Raw genomic sequence first — 16,479 nt, 5'->3', positions numbered from 1 at the left:
TTCAGGCAAGATTAAAATTCTAATTTCATTTCATTTCCTTAAGTATACCACAAGGGGGTGTTAAATCATGGGTGGAAACATTGAGAAGAAGCAAACTTATTGCCACTTGGCATCAGTTCTGAAGATGCTTAGACAAGTTCTTAGCAAATGATAATGGGCAGGTAATGGCAACAATATTGTGAGAGAGGCCGCTTTCTTGCATTAGCAAATATAGTGATATTCAGCTTCTTACAGATACAGTAAAACCTCGTTACAATAGACACTCAAGGGACCCGGGAAACATGTGTCTTGTAACCAAGGTCTCTTGTAACCAACAATTCTAAAAACAATGAGTAGTCAGACTAGATAACTTTATTATACATCAGCATCAAAGTGTGTTTGAACACATCTACAGGAAATTGCTCAGGATGGCTTGAAGTCATTCATAGTAGTTTGTTTTTTAGTGACTGCCAGATTGTATTAGCTTCCCTCCCAACTTCTGGAGGTAAAGAACTTCACTTTACAAGCTTTCCAGTTGTTCACAATACTTTTGAAGTGCTTTAAGATGTTTATCAGCCTTAACTGCTGACACTTTCTGCCCTGCAATGTCCTCGTTGTCGTCCTCCTCCTCTGGTTCATCTTCTAGGGCACATGCACCATTTTCTTGCGTGAGGATTGCATGATCTGTAAGCTCTTCGGAGCACATGAGGTCCACATCTGCAGACACAAACTCCTCGAAAGATTCTGGAACGTCTGCGGTCTTTTGGATGTAGGCCCAAGCTTATCTTCAGGGCAGTTTTCCACAGGATCTTCCATTCTGGGTTGGATGGAAGATCCGTGTCTGGGTTGTGTCTCTTCTAAATAGTGAAGAACTTACCCTAGGGACCTAAAAAGTTGCCCTTAGTAACAGGGTGTCTCTTGTAATCATGTCTCTTGTATGCAATGTTGTTAACATGGAGAACATAGGAAAACCAACCAAATCATTTTCAAATGTCTCTTATAACCAAGTGTCTCTTGTAACCATGTCTCTTGTAATGAGATTTTACTGTATATGTGAAGAGGAAGGCCAAGCTATATGATAAATATTTTGTGCAAGTAAATTGCACTTCATGGTACTTATTAAAAATATTACAGACCAATTGATCATAAAACAGGGAAATGAGATGGCAAGGGTTGGCGAATACAAATACCGAGGAGTATGCATCAAGGAGGGAAATAGACACATTCAAAAAGATATGAAGAGGCTATTTAAAGCTAAAGGCAAGTGAAACTTGGTCATGATGAAACGCACAACACTAGGGAGATTCAACAAATTTCACTTCATTTTTTTATACCATTTCCAGAAACAAAGCAGTTTCGGAGTATGACTGAAATATTACATAGCATTAGGGCTATGAAAAGGGCTGATGGTTCCTGGGCTTACAATTGATAATGCAGTGCTGTGCTTAAAGTCTGAACTGCAGAAGGTACTGTGGATTAACCCGAGGGCCCTATCATTGGGTGAGCATAGACAAACTACAGATGAAGTTGGACAGGGAGATACGCTGGGTGTGCTCGAAGTTCGGGAAGCTCGGAGCTAAATTTGCTTTAGACGATGACTGCGGAATGAACAGAAAACAGGTTAATGACTAGACTGCTCAGGTACATTTACAGAAAGAATTTTTACTCACAATGAAAGAAAAAAAAAAAAACGAACCAGCAGACTAACTAGTAACCACTATTCCAGGGATCAGCAACAGAGAAATGTATGTCAAATGTAAAGTCAGAGACGCAGGAACACTGCACTGGATAGTAGGAATGGAGAAGACGCCAGCAGTGGAAGAATACTGATGATCAAAAAAATTAGATCTGAAGGAAACGCTTTTTTGATAATTTTGTTTATCAATCAAAGGGCAGTGCCGTGGTTCAAAACCATATTAGAGTGCTTGAGAACACGTGGTTACAGAAAATTTTTAAATGAAGGTGACTTGTGTGTAGTGTGTGATAATGGTGCCAAAACCATTGAGCATATTCTGGAAGAAAGTGATGGTATTCTCCCAGCAATAAATTTGGAAGTAGTTAGCATGTCCCAAGGCTTTGTGTTTCATGGGCAGTCAGGGATGAATCTTAGGTTAAGACACTGCTAAAAGAATGGTGGAGCAAACAAACAAAAAACACACAAAAACTGAAGCATACTGAATACGGTAGTGTAGCGTAGCATTTAAATATTCACACCAGGCAGGTTTAAAAAAAAAGCACACAGGCATGTGCTACAACTCCGCTACAAAAGGGACATTCAACTTGAGAATACCAGCATACTGGAAACATACTTGCAAGGTGCAGGGCTGGTGGAAACAGTTTGCAACACCTAGTTCCAACAAATCTACAAAAGCATTAGCTCCTCTAGTCACAAACTTCCACAAAGCTGTGCCACTTGAACTTAATGAAGCATTTGTACTTAAATCTGAGGAGTCTGAGAGTGCTCAATTCTGTGCATGTATTTCAGAATCCACAGCATGCAATGCTACTACATCATACGGAAAAAAAGTTTTGTGTCTTACGAAGAAGTCCCAGGAATTTTTTATTTAAACAATATTCTTCTTTAATTTCACCAAACTTACCTTTTTATCTCTTTAAACAATGTTTGATATATTTAATTTTTTAATGCGAAGCAATCATTGCCTCATTCTTGGCACTTAGGGGCAGGTACGTAGGTTGCTGCCTTGCCTTGCTTTAAGAAAAATAAGATGCTGTGTGACCAATGTGGGAATCGAACCTCTGCCATTGAGCACAGCAGCCAGGCGCACTAACCATTAGACCACGACTGTGTTTTTTTCTTTACTGCCGGTTTTTCCTGGACAGGAAACACACAATACAAGCACATACTAAGAAATCGTTAACATGCTAGCAATTCGTAGCTGGCGAGTTATAAAAGTGCTTCAATGACACCAAGTCATCCAGCATATTAATCCATACTGACGGCTAATCTTGGTTCCCGTAGATTTCTCTAAATATACATGGCATTTTCTCTGAAATACTCTCTGGCATGTCAAGCATCAGCATCTGCATTTCTAAGAGCCATTCTTGTTTTCCATAGGCATATAGGCATGCACATCAACATAACCATGTCACAGAGCAAGCCTCCCATTTTATCTGTCGGGAGGAAGCAAATAAGCAGTGTCTGGCAATTCTTTCTTTTGCAACGTTCGCTTGAGGATGTCCCATAAGCACACTGCATCCCAACAGTCCAGGAATATGTGGTCGATCATTTCTGGTTCATTAAAAATTATGCAGTTTATATTCCAGAGCACAAGTATACCCTTTTCCTCAAGCCAAGGCTTGACAGGAAGTGCGCCGCTATGAAGTTGAAAGAAAGACTTTATTAATAGACCACGATTGCACGCATGCTTCTCTCGCTCCAAAGTCAGCCAGCTCTTTGAAACACTCGGCGCGTGCAACCTATGCCACCTTTGTTGTCTTCTTTCCTTGCGACAGCTCGTACATTAAGGCATCGTGTTTGACTGTGCAATCTCCGGGATCAGGCCACTTTGCCCAGTACTTTCATTGTAGCTGTTTAGGCTATGTAGAAACTGTGCAGTGCAGTACAGACTTCATGATCAAACAAGTTAATCAAGTTTCCCTATGCTGTTGGTTGATTACGTGATCGCGAGAGCATTCTCAATAATACATAACTGCTCAATTAGAGTTAAATCAATGAGAACTATAACGTGCGCGATCTCAAATAGATGAAACAAAATTCAGTAGAACCCATCTCACGATGACTGTCAACGGTAATGCGCTAACATCGAATTATTATAGCCACACAATGTATTGCCACCGTAGAAACGAGTTACGTATAAGGCGTGTGATGCAGTCGAACTCCTCTTTCATGCTTCCTTAAGAACATTCTGAGCCATCTAGTGCCACCCTGCGAAGCTTGGCGTGGCATCTGAAGTTGCAAGGCCCACCAGTGCATGCGAAAAGCTCGGGCTACTCTCTTGCGCTTCTTTCTGGACATGGCACTCCATCTGGTAGTGCTGCTTAGAAGTGCCACCAAAAATGCTTCAGCACATATGACTGAACTCAGACACACAAAGCCAAATAAGGAAATACACTACTGGCATGATCTGCCATGCAACAAACAACATGCAACTTCAGATATCCAATTTGCATCTGGCTGACAGCACATCTTCAAATTTTGGTCATTGTTTTGCTAAGGTCAATCGCTGTATGTGTCAGTATAAAGTAGGAAGAGCTTTTTGTCTACACCAGTTGTAGTACTGGTCAACTTCATGGGCGCAAGGCAGGGTGCACCCACAGAGGTTGTTCTTAATTCGACACGCACCAGTTGTTGCCAAGAAATCTACTGCAAACACACAAGGGGGGAACACAGGAATGATGCTGAGGCATCCAGTGGATCGTTTCCAAAGCAAGGAGCAAGAAGGTATGGGATGCCGACACAGGAGAAGAGAACCAGTTAACACAAACGCCGACTATCATCTGAAGAGCGCACTGTGGCAGAAAAGAAAGTAGACACAAAACTTATCTGCGCATGCTCAGGTCAATCAGGCACACGTGCGGGCTTACGCAAGAGACTGTTTAGGCATTTTATTTCTTCTTTGTGCAAGTTAACCGAAGGCTGGCTCGTGCATGCAGTTTTACTACTATTGATTTTCGGGTTCTTGCAATGTGGACCACAAGCTCCGACTACTTTGGTCCTGCTTGCTTTCCAAATTTCCATGCACGTCATGGGCGGGTTGAAGTCCAATGCAACCTATGGCAGAGAGCTGGGCTACTTGGCTATTTGGAATTGTGACATTTGATGCATCTCCAGTGCTTAAGGGGGAACAGGAAGCAGCATCTTTCCTGTCATCATTTCTTTTTTTCGGCTTTTCTGTTTCCCCTTAAGTGCTGCAATTGCATCAGAAGTATAACAGGCTATGTGCCAATGTTGCAATGTCTGTTGATATTGAGGACTTATTTTATTCAATCCCACATTCAGACCTCTTTGCCACAGTTCAGAAACTAATGGAAGAGTGTGTGGGGGGGGGGGGGCGATGTTGCTTTCATCAATCCTTGCTGTTTGTCAGTGTTCTTTAATGGAACATTGTTTTATCCAAGTCTGACTGCAGTGTACTCGACAGGCTGCAGGACCAAAGCATTGTATGTGCTGTTCGATATGTGGACAATTTTCTAGTGCTTTTAAAGCTTGAAACAACTGAACTAGAAACAATCTAGACTAGAATTTAAACTAGACACAAACTAGAAACAATTGTGGCTATTATTTCAACTAGTTTTTAAGTTTCTTCCTGAAAATATTAAGTTCAACCACAAACTTTGCAAAGACAAGTCTATCAGATTTATGGATGTGCTTTCAACCTTTCAAGACAATAGGCACGTATGCTGATGTTACCACTGTAGTCCTCTAGAGCGCTCCTTCCCTAGTGATCCTCCCACTCAAAGCTAGTGAAGGTAGGCATTGTTACTTTGTGCTTCACAAATGTTTCAAGAGTTGCATCCAGTTCATGCAGCAATTATGATGCCAAAATGGCCAGGTTAACATCTACATGGTAACAAGCCTCACTGTGGATGGGTGTTGCCAAAAGTGGTCAGAAAAATGAATAAACCTGGACAAGAAGTGGAAACCACATAGAACTCATATTGCAGTGCCATAGGTGATGCCATATTTGCATGGCCTGTCCCACAAACTAAAGCGGGCGGCCACAAGGGATCCCACAATATTGAGGGTCCTATAACCCTATAAGTTAAGGACCGCACAAAGAGAGATGGAACGAAAAATATTAGGCCTAACATTAAGAGACAGGAAGAGAGCGGTGTGGATCAGAGAACAAAAGAGGATAGCCGATATTCTAGTTGACATTAAGCGGGAAAGGTGGAGCTAGGCAGGCCATGTAATGCATAGGATGGATGGCTGCACCACCTGGTCTGCCGCATCTTCGCAAGGCTTATGTCTAGGAAGCCAACAGGTTTAGGACCTTTGGGTTTCTGGAAGACCTTGATGACTCGGACATTGCCTGCTCTGCCGATCCTCGTTCGGTGCAGCAATGTGCCAGGTTTGCCTGCGAGTGGGGATGCTGTGTCGTCGCTGCAAGCCACTGTGGGCCAGTGCTACCACCACCTTCACAGAGGAAGGGGCAGTTTGGGAACACCGGCATGGTGAGCAGCATCGGAGCCAGCTGTGGAAGACGACGACGACGTACGCGCGAGTGGTGATGCAAGTCAGCAGTTGGATGCTCTTGGGCACGGTTGGTCAGGAGTGGAACAGTGCCATTCCCACAATATATAGTCGTGACTGACGTCTAGTGGGCGCAACATGCAGCTCTTACATTTTGCACTGGGTGAATTTGCGCACCTTTGGATGCCACAAAAAAAGCTTCACTAAACATGGCCTCAAAAGCAGCCACTTCTGTCGTGCTGGTGCTTAGCGCACTCCCAGGTTGCATGTATTAGGGTAGGTATGCCACCGCACCAAATACAGTTGGCCCTATAACGCCCTCATAGACCAAATACCAGTGACACAATGGATCAGTGGGAGGCACAGCTCGCCCACTCCGACCTGGGAAGACAAAAGTCTTTAATTAGCCAGGTCAGGCAGGCAGTAGAGACTAGTGGGGCCCCGGACTGAGAGGCTCCGACCACCCCTCCTTAATATCTTTTACATTCCAATAAAGTTTCTATTTCTGTCGTGCTGGGGATCAGCATACCTAGCTTCGAACAAACTATGGCACAAATGAATAGGCTTCTTTTTCAGGCGTAAAATCGAAGTAAATTTCAGGTGTTAACTTCAATTATATTGTCAGCTAAAAGAGTGCACATTCTCACTTTCAGTAAATTGTTACCATGCGACGTGACACGCATGCCAAGTATCTCAAAGAACTGCCCTGTGCGATTGAAGCTGGCAAGAGTACTATGCAGGATTTTATGGGTACATCCGTGGTCTGATGAGTTGAGCATTGGACTGCTGTGCTGAGGGAAATGGATTCAAAACCACATATCAGAGTTGTTTTTAAAAACGTAAAGCGATAGCGGTTAGATAGCAGCACACCAAAGCGGGGGCTAGTAATACTGTAAGAAACTATGGCTCAACCATGGCCTCCGAGATCACAGTGGGGCAAACCAGCAGACAAGAGCCGCAGGACAAACCAGCTGAGATGGTGGCACTACTCTAAAGCTTGGTTCCCACTTTTGCCGTCGCACGGTTGAGACCAATATGCTCACGAAGGTTTGGGTTATTCACATTTCAAGTGATGAGTGGCGGTTGCATAAGTGCAACACCTTCCTGTGCCCCTGTCAGCGACTTAAGTACATGTAGCGGATTGAGCTGTGTGATTATTGGGGTAGATGAAGTGACGTATCATGCACAGCTTCTGCACACAATCTGATTGGCCAACAGTGTGCAGGAATTGGTCTTGGAGCTATCGGTTTGGTGGTGGCTTTTCCACTAAATTGACGGTTGAAGAGGGAGATTTCACTTGTCAAAAGCCCCAAGTGAATGTGAGCCTAGAACTCATGACACCAAATGCAGTCACCATGCATGACTGAAGAACAACACGTGAGAGAATGACGAGCGGTGGAATTCATTCCACTAGTATACAAAGTAGTGTAGCTATGTTTAGTATTTCAATACTGGTATACTAAACACAACATTGAGTTGTTTAGATGACATAAATCAACAAGACCACTCTAATAAGTGATGGCAAAGGCTTAATAAAGAGCTGCTGCCTCAGGTACTGTCATTGGTCTAAAATATGCATTCTCACATGCAGCGGATAGTCCATAAATTGGTTTGCATGAAGATACGAAAATAATTAAATGTTGTAGCTACACCACATGACAAAATTTAAATAGGACCAGCTTAATACTGTATAGAACATCTTTGATGGGGTCTAGTTGGTACGACGTCTTAATAGGATAATTTGTGCTGTTTTAATTACACACATACACACGTAAATGCAAAGTCTGCATATACATTTTATGTTTACATGTTACTGTGTGTGTCAAACGAACCGCAGAACTTATACAATCAAGTCATGAGTACATATTATGCTTGTATTTTGCACAGGACTAATTCCTATTAGTTACTCAACAATTTCTTTTTGCAACATGCAGAGAGTCAACTGCGTGCTCAAGTTAAGCTAATGTTAAGCTAAGCTGGGCTTGGGTATTATTTCCAGAATACGATAAAATAAAGAAGGGCCCATGTGCATGGCTCTAAAATTATTCGTTTGAATGAACGAGCAGCTTTATTTGTCAGGATTAAAAGCCTGCAGGAACTGCGGAAATGGGAAGAGACCGAGACATGTACTTGCGGTACGACTCCATCATCTCCATGGCCCAGCGCAGGACGTCATCCTGCAGACCAGGCTCGGAGCTGCCTTGGCCAGCCCCCCACAGCTCCACACTCTTAAGGCGGGGGGGAGGGAGGTGGTCGGGGCATTCTACAAGTATGTGGTTATAGTTAGTATAAGGGGGCTGTGCAACGATAGCAGCCGGGATCGAGAAACTGACCGGGGTATAGTTTATTCAGTAGTGACGGAGTAGTGAAGGCGTGTGTCTGCAGTTGTCTCCATAATTTTTGCAGTTCCCTCGAGTGGGGATGAGTGAGAGGGGGTGAAGTGCGTCGAGATGACTTGTAGTGTTGGCGGATGTCGTGGCATGCAATGAGTCTATCACACGAGGCGTCAGCCTCAGCCTCCCCTTGTGTTGTCTGTGTCTCGTTTATGAAACCTTGGGCACAGGCATGGGCGGCTTCGTTGCGTGGAGCCCAAATAATTGCAACTTTTGATTGAACTCGGGATTTGTGTGCGGTGATTCCAGCCAGTCAGCCAATACCCCCGGCGCCATAGTCTATTACTGTTGATTTAGAATCGCTGATGACAGTGCTGGCTGAGGGGATGTTGAGAGCCAGCGCTATGGCTGCCTCTTCTGCCTCCTCTGAAAAGGGGGTGCATATAGAGGCCGCAGCCACCAGCAGGCATTGTGGAGTTACTGCTGTGAGAACGAATGTATGCAGGCCTTGGGGTTATTCTGAGGTGTGTATTCTGAGGAGGTTATTCTGGGTAGTTTATCGTGGTGGCAGTGTGCAGCGCTCGCACCCGAGCCAGTCTTCGCATGTGGTTATATTGTGGGCGCATGTTCCGGGGAAGCGGTGGTAGATACAATTTGGCTCGGAGCTCACTCCGCAGAGGAAGTTTGCACGTAGGTAGGAAAGGAGGGTTTATGTCAAGGCTGTCAAGTCTGCATCTTCCGGTAGTGGATTTTGCAAGTCTGTAATACTGTGCATTGAGGTGGGCTTCAAATTACTCTGAGTCTATGTTATGTGCCCCAGTGGCAAGAAATTGTTTTGTAGATGTTCTCATGGATACAATGATAGCGAAATTGTGAACATTGCAGGTAAGTGTATTGATCTCCTCCTCCTCCCATTTAGTGAGAGTGAGGTAAGGCACAGTATATGTAATGTGAGGGATGACGAAGGCTTGAACGAGTTGGAGAAGTTCTCGTTCTCGCAGGCCCACTCTCGTGTGTGATACTCTGCCAATTAGCCTAATTGTCTGATCAATAGATTACCAAAGTCTCTGAATTGTAATGGTGTTTTGCCTATTTTTCTCTATCACCATACCTTTGTTCAATCTTACTTGTTTCATTTTTCCATGCATATTGCTTTTTTGTCAGAAAACGTAAACCTGTTCAGAATCAAAAGGAAGCCATCCAGTTCTTGCCAATAACATATTCATCTACCATGCCAATGGTATCTGCACAGACTCTCTGCTTGATCACCAGCAAAAACCAAGCAGTTAGGATTCTTGGTTGTGCAAGCCATTTGCAACCCAAAATATTAAGTTATTTACTTCATGCAATCTAGAAATTCCTACTCTTCACACCAATGTCCACATTTCACGACAGCGCTGTACGGCTTAAAGTAGGTAACTTTAAGATGTCCCTGAAATTCCTCTCACCAATAGAAGCATCTTCAAAAGACAATAACAACTTTTGAAACAAATGATACATCTACGAAGCAGAAAAGGCCAGTGTGATAGGGCTTCTCTATCGGGGTACATTAGAAAGTGCGATCGGCAACACTTATGCACAATTCACTTCTGAGCAGATGCACATTGCACATATACACTGTTACGGCGCAACCAAGAGTGGCGCCAGTCAGAAGACGACGAATTGACGGGTGGAGGTAGACTCGGTCTCGACTGCCACCTTGTTTATGTATCGTTGTCTCTCTTGTAAATAGTGTAAATACATCTTTATATGTGACTTGCGCATCGTAACAAATTGGTGGAGGTGCTGGGTACCCACAAGAGAGACAATACATAAACAAGATGGCTGTCGAGACCGAGTCTACCTCCTCCCGTCAAATTGTCTTCTTCTGACTGGCGCCACTCTTGGTTGTGCCGTAACATGGCTGGAGGCGACAGGCGGATGTCCTCGGGAAAGCATAACTGTGGAGGTGACACTGGTGGAATATAACAGCCATGGGGCAGTTCAAGCTGAATGACACTAGAGGCGCACTCCAAAAGGGCTGAATGGGACGATAAAAAGTTAAAGCCGAGTATAATAACGTTGTCGCGACATTGTTCCATTTTTACTCGTCCCGTGCCATCTCCGGGCATCTGTTTTGGACAGTTGCATGATGCACCTACTGCAGGCCACCTTGGTATTTCTCGTACTTACTACTGCGTACGGTGTCGCTTCTACTGGCCAGGCCTGTACCCCTCTGTGTGCCACTACCGTTGCAGCCTGTGCGCTCTGTCAGTGCCGCAAAAAACCTGCTGTGCTGCCCGCTGGACGCCTTCACCTTATCGATGTGCCCTCAGAACCATTCTTTCGCGTCGGTCTCGATCTTCTCGGCTCTTTTCCGACCTCGAAATCTGGCAATAAGTGGGTCGTTGTCGTGACTAATTACGCGACTCAGTACGCGATCACGTGAGCTTTGCCCGCAAGCTGTGTAACTGAGGTGGCGGATTTCCTTTCACATGACGTCCTCCTCCATCCCAGCGCACCACGGCAGCTCCTCACTGATCGCGGCCGCACCTTCTTGTCCCACGTTGAAGACCTCCTTCACTACTGTTCTGCTGAACACAAGCTTTTCACCGCCTACCACCCGCATGATGATGATGATATTTGGTGTTTTGTGGCGCAAGGGCCAAATGTGGCCAAAGAGCGCCAAGACAATGAATGGTATGTTTGCGATGATCGGTGAGTTCCGATGATAGGATGCTATGTGGCTGTAAAGGGGCCTAAGAACAAATCGCGGTATATAAGCGTAAAACATACATCGAATAGGATTATGGTAGTGACGTGTGGAGTGATCTGTGGGTCGTGAATGTATGAGAAGTGGTCATGGTGTTAAAATGAAGGATATAAAAGTAGCACGATGCCTACCGAAGGCCTTTGTGGACAAAGACCATGAGGCATGTGCTTTATTTGATAAGATACTGCAGCACCGGCCTCTGCAGAGAGGCCGTGCTACACGTCACCTGGATAGATAACACGAAAGTTATGTATGTCCTTTAAAAACGCGAGAAGTGATTGATATTTAAAAAGAGGTTCATTGCCCAAAAACATAGAAGGATGTAATGGGAGATTTAGCCGTGATGGCAATGGAAAATGTTTTTTCCTCTGAGGCTCCAGCTCAGGGCACTGTAAGAGGACATGAAGTACACTGAGTGGCTCGCCACATTCGTCACAGACAGGCGGATCGCCACCGGACAATAAGTATGCGTGTGTACTGTATGTGTGTCCTATCCTGAGTCTGCAAAGTGTAACCTGTGTGTGGCGTGTTTTCGATTCTGACGGCCAATGAGCGAGATGAGGCTTGATAGTATGCAGTTTGTTGTTCGTTTCTCTGTCCCACAGACGTTGCCAGTAGGCTCTGACCTTTTTCTTGATAAATGGCTTTAGGTCCATTACAGGGACGGCTATGGGCGAAGTGGCAGCGTCTGTATGAGCACATGTGGCTAGCTTGTCGGCCAACTCATTCCCTTCGATCTCGCGGTGCCCTGGCACCCAGCACAGCACAATTTGTTGCTTGGATACATACGCGGTGCAAATTATGGAATAAAGAGCTATAATGACGGGGTTTCTGTGCCTACTGAGAGTTTTTAAACATTTCAACACGGATAAAGAGTCAGTAAAGATGATTGCCTTGGGTATGTCTAACCGTTTGATGTGTTTAACCGCCGCCAGGATGGCGTAGGCCTCCGCTGTAAAGATGGTTGTGTTTGGGTGTAGAACTCCGGCAGCCCAAAAGGATGGACCGACCGCCGCGTAAGACACGCCAGTGTGTGACTTTGAGGCGTCAGTAAAATATTCCGGACAAGAGTATTTGTGCTGCAATTCGAGGAAGTGCATACGGATATGTGCGACCGGCGCATACTTTGTAACATCAACGAAGGACAGATCACAGTCAATCAGCTGCCACTGCCATGGCGGCAGCTGTACAGGAGAGGACATGACATCGTGTTCGTGGAGCGACACATCCATATCTTCGGCAAGACTTCTTACTCGCAGTGCGTAGGGCTTTCTTACGCTAGGGCGGTTCTGAAAGGTTTGGGCACTGGACAGGTCATTTATAGTTGTGTAGGTAGGGTGTGTTTTGCTTGAGTTTACTTTCAGGAAATACACAAAGGACAAGTACGTTCTCTGCAGATGGAGTGACCATTCATTTGATTCTGCATATAGGCTTTCTACGGGGCTTGTTCTGAATGCACCCGTAGAAAGGCGGATGCCCAGATGGTGGACAGGGTCCAACATCTTCAAGGAGCTCGGAGTCGCGGAGTGGTATATAATGGAACCGTAGTCTATACGTGATCGAATCAGGCTCTTATAGAGATTCAGTAGACATTTTGTGTCACTACCCCACGTAGTGCGAGACAACACTTTCAAGATGCTCATTGTCTTCATGCACTTGTTTCTTAGATACTTTAGATGTGGGATAAATGTTAACTTCGCGTCCAGAATTATGCCTAGAAATTTGTGTTCAGTTTTTACAGGTAGACCCTCACCTTGCATCTCGATGTTGGGATCAGGGTGTAGACCTCTCTTTCTGGAGAAGAGGACGCATGTGGACTTTTGTGGGTTAAGCCTAAACCCATTCTCGTCTGCCCACTTACATAGTTTGTTCAAACCAAGCTGAACCTGCCGCTCACAGATTGCAAGGTTACATGAGGTGAACCCTATCTGCACATCGTCGACATATACTGAATAAAATAGGTTGCGTGGGATGTACAGACGCAGAGAGTTCATTTTTATGATAAAGAGGGTGCAACTAAGCACACCGCCCTGTGGTACTCCAGTTTCCTGCACATATGGTCTTGATAGGGCATTACCCACACGAACACGGAATCTGCGGTTGGACAGATAACTTTCAATGATATTCAGCATATTGCCACGTATTCCAAAGTGTGCGAGGTCTCTCAGTATTCCGAACCGCCACGTGGTGTCGTATGCCTTTTCCATATCGAGGAAAACAGACAGGAAGAATTGCTTGTGGACAAAGGCTTCACGAATCTGAGCCTCTATGCGTATCAGATGGTCAGTGGTGGATCGGCCATCGCGAAACCCACACTGGTATGGGTCAAGCAGCTTGCTTGATTCTAGGAAATGTATTAGACGCCGGTTTATCATCTTCTCGAAGACTTTGCAGATGCAGCTTGTTAGAGCTATGGGCCGATAGCTGGATACGGACGATGGATCCTTGCCCTGCTTTAGGATAGGGATCACTATGGCCTCTTTCCAGGCAGAGGGGATCTCTCCAGATGTCCAAATAGAGTTATACAGACAGAGAAGGGTTTTCTTCGTTTCAGAGGACAGGTTTTTTAACATTTCGTATAGTATGCGGTCAGAGCCTGGGGCAGATCGGTTGCAACAGACGAGTGATGCATACAGCTCTGCTAGAGAGAAAGGTAAGTTATATGGCTCGTTCCCGGTGCTCTTTCGGTCTAGGTTTTGCTTTTCTATTGCTGCTTTGTATTTTGTAAATGCTGGAGAATAATGTGATGAACTGGACACATGTTCAAAATGAGCACCCAGATGATTTGCTTGGTCCTCCAGGCTGTCTCCCTGCGTGTGTATCAGGGGAGGCGGATGTGTTTGTCGTCCTCTTACTCTATTGACCCTGTTCCAAACCTTGGCCTCATCCGTGTACGAATTGATGCTTGATAAGAATTTTTGCCAGCTGTCTCTCCTGGCTTGTCTGCGCGTTCTCCTACCTTGGGACTTAATTTGCTTGAAATTGACAAGGTTTTCAGCAGTAGGAGAATCGCGAAGCTGCCTCCATGCTTTGTTCTGCTGCCTACGCGCGTTCCGGCATTGTTCATTCCACCACGGAACACGAGGTTTACTAGAGAGTCCACTTGTTTGGGGAATGCACTTAGATGCTGCATCAATTATGAAGTTGGTAAAATACTCGACGGCACCGTCAACTCCGAGCACAGACATCTCAGCCCACGAGATCGTACTGGTAAGTGTCTGGAATTTCTCCCAGTTCCCTGCATCGACCTTCCACTGGGGGGCATGTGGTGGAGATTCGTATTGTCTTTGTGCTCGCAGCAGTATAGGGAAATGGTCGCTCCCATAAGGGTTTCTTATAACTTCCCATTCGAGTTCAGGTAATATGGATGGAGAAGCTATGCTGAGATCTATGGAGGAAAAGGTTTTGTTTGCGAGACAATAATATGTAGGTTCTTTTTTGTTTAGCAGACACGCACCGGATGAGAAAAGAAAGTCTTCAATTAAACGGCCTCGCGCATCGATGCGAGAGTCGCCCCACAGACCGCTGTGTGCATTGAGATCCCCAAGAACAAGGTAGGGTTCGGGGAGCTCATCAATGAAAGACTGAAATTCTTGTTTGTGCAGCTGGTAGTTTGGCGGTATATAGAGCGAGCAAATGGTTACCAGTTTATCTGAAAGTACAGCACGAACAGCCACGGCCTCCAGTGCGGTTTGCAGTGGAAAATGCTGACAGGCTACAGTTCTATCGAGTATTATGGCCACACCTCCAGATGATGCGGCAGCATCCTCGCGATCCCTTCGGAAAATATTATACTGACGGAGAAAGCTGCTGTTTCTAGAGTTAAGATGAGTTTCCTGGACACACAGCACTTTTGGATTAAATTTGTGTAAAAGTTCTTGAATGTCGTCTAAGTTGTGCAGTAGTCCCCTTATATTCCACTGAATTATTGTGTTCATGTTGGAAGGAAAGGTGCTGTGTGTCTTGGTCGAGTACTTGGACTTATCCTACAGAGCCTTTTCAGGCCCTGCAATTGGAGTTTTCCTCTTTTTGGGGTGCTCGAGAGAGCCTCGTCGCACCCTAGGCGCTCCATGCGCCATCTCGCATGTGGTAGTGTCCATTGCCTCATCCGGGGCTTTGGACACTCGCTCCAACGAGCGATGTGTACGTACAGGCTTCGTCTTTGAGGACAAAGCCTTTGCCCCCACCAGTGCGGAGGTTGATGGACCCTCCTTTGCCTCTGTGCGGCCCTGGCTGCTGCCAAGGTTTGTAGAGGCCACTGGTGTGGCCGAGTCGAGGGAGGGTAGGGCAGCCTTGGCTGCTCCTACCGTAGGGGCGGTTGCCCCAGCCGACGGCTCGCTACGCGCAGGCCGGGCTGGTGGCGGAAGCCGATGCGACCGTGCCCCCTGACGTACCGCATCAGCGTATGTGGTGTTGTGAAAAGGCGAGCACCTTTTACGTGCTTCCCTGAACGAGATGTTCTCACGGACCTTTATAGTTATTATTTCTTTTTCTCTTTTCCAGCCTGGACAAGAGCGAGAATACGCCGGATGCTCGCCGTCACAATTTACACAGTGAGGCGTGGCCTCACAGCTATCTGAGGCATGGCCTTGCACTCCGCACTTGGCGCAGGTGAGTCGACCACGGCAACTCTGCGAACCGTGTCCGAACCTTTGGCACTGGTAGCATCGTCTTGGATTTGGGATGTAAGGTCGCACGTTCAGTTTGATGTAGCCTGTTAGGATCGTCTGGGGCAGAATGCTTGATGAAAATGTCAGAATTAGATGTTGTGTTGATATTTCTTTATTGTCCCGCCTGATTTTTATGCGTTGCACATTGATGACATTTTGGTCGCTCCAGCCTTCTAGAAGCTCGGTTTCAGTTAATTCTAGGAGGTCTACGTCAGATACTACTCCGCATGAGGTATTCATGGTTCGATGTGGCGTAACAGTTACTGGGTGCTGTCCGAGTGATTGAAGACTGGTGAGCTTTTGGGATTGTTGGTGATCTTTAACCTCCAACAGAAGGTCACCGCTAGCCATTCTGGTGATCTTGTAGCCAGGTCCAAGGTTTTCGGTCAGAGATTTTGCGACAACAAATGGTGAAATTATTCTAGCTGACTTTTCGGTTTTCTCACTGTGGATCACGTGGAATCGCGGGAAAGTTTCAGTTGGCTTTGTAAACATATACAAGGATTCATCGGTGCGCCTCCTCTTCTGAGGCTGGCGATCAAGACGGGGAAATGTAGGGGTTCCCATGCA

Source organism: Dermacentor silvarum, chromosome 4 (assembly GCF_013339745.2).
Source record: "Dermacentor silvarum isolate Dsil-2018 chromosome 4, BIME_Dsil_1.4, whole genome shotgun sequence".
Classification (NCBI taxonomy): Eukaryota; Metazoa; Arthropoda; class Arachnida; order Ixodida; family Ixodidae; genus Dermacentor; species Dermacentor silvarum.
The sequence above is the reverse complement of the archived record's forward strand: the minus strand, read 5'-3'. Positions refer to the sequence as shown.